The sequence below is a fragment of the Lissotriton vulgaris genome, chromosome 1_1 (assembly GCF_964263255.1).
Source record: "Lissotriton vulgaris chromosome 1_1, aLisVul1.2, whole genome shotgun sequence".
Taxonomy (NCBI): domain Eukaryota; kingdom Metazoa; phylum Chordata; class Amphibia; order Caudata; family Salamandridae; genus Lissotriton; species Lissotriton vulgaris.
Genome location: NC_141685.1, coordinates 250,722,914 through 250,724,338, shown reverse-complemented (window position 1 = coordinate 250,724,338; position 1,425 = coordinate 250,722,914).

Here is a 1,425-nt window from a genome sequence, read left to right as displayed (position 1 = left end):
GGCACAGAAGCTGAAATATCAAAAGACATCTTTATTAAATTTAATAAGTGAGGCCACGTCACCCAACTGCCTTAGCAATTGAATGAGGTAGTCTAAAAAGTACAAAACACAGAGGCCTTTTATATGTTCAGAATTACAAACTCAGCATCAAAGAAAGGGGCAGTCCTAGCTTCTGCAAGCATACAAAATACCTAATATGGACATACAAGATCTGCAAAATAGTAGCCAATAGAAAAACATCATGTTGGACAGGCCACGTGGAAGGCCCGCTCCCTCCCCGCATGATAGGGCCCGGACACCGGCTCTCCCTGTATCCCCCGAAAGAACCATCCCGGCAACCCACCGAGGCAACCCGCAACCCGTCCCCAACGGGACGCCTGCTCCCGAACACCCCCGTATCGGCTGGCCCGGGCCTCCATCAGCACCATCGCCCCGGCCCAGCCGCCATCTTGGACACGGCATCACGGGCCGAGTGGCCTCGGCTTGACCCCAACCCTGGGCCTGGCCAGGCCCCGACATCGAGGCACTACAATCCACCCAGGAGGTGAAGAGACCACTTGGCAGGTCAATGGGAGAAAGGAGTGTCGATGGCTCTCCCCCGCCAGGTGCCGATCGCTCCCGGCCTCCCCGGGCGCTGGCTCCACCCCCCTGCTGGGTGTCTGGACTCCCTCATCCCGGACCTCCCGACCTCCAAGCGCGAGGGTCCGGACATCAAAGGAGACCAGACCTATAACTGGGGCCGCTCCAGAACAGGAAGGCAGTTGTATCCTGGAGTCGAGAGACACCTTGAAGAACTCATCCCTGACGGACTGCTGGCGCTGCCGCAGCTTTGCCTTGTGAACCATCTCCGAAGCCTGCTGGCGCTGCCGCGGCCCTCTGCAACGTGCATCCTCGTCTGGACCTGCTGGCGCTGCCGCGGCCCATCCTTGTGAATCATCGCTCTTGCCTGCTGGCGCTGCCGCGGCACCTCTGCAACAAAATCATCATCGTAGCCTGCTGGCGCTGCCGCGGCCCTCCTTACCGAGAACTATCATCCTAGCCTGCTGGCGCTGCCGCGGCCCTTCTTGCCGAGAACTACCACCCTAGCCTGCTGGCGATGCCGCGGCCCTTCTTGCCGAGAACTACCATCATAGCCTGCTGGCGCTGCCGCGGCTCTCCTTGCCGAGAACTATCATCCTAGCCTGCTGGCGCTGCCGCGGCCCGACCTTACAGACACCTGAGCTCGAGGATTGTGAGCTCCTTCTGGCCGCCCTTGTACCGGACCGGTACCAAGACTGTCCCGCTACCCCTTTCCCTACAGAGACTAGAATTGGGAGGATCCTCGTGTCCTGCCCCCCACTGTATCGTTGATAACCGTGCCTCAAGAATCCTATATAAAGTGTGCAGATCGCATCCTTGTGTGGTGTCCATTTGTGGGGGGGGGGG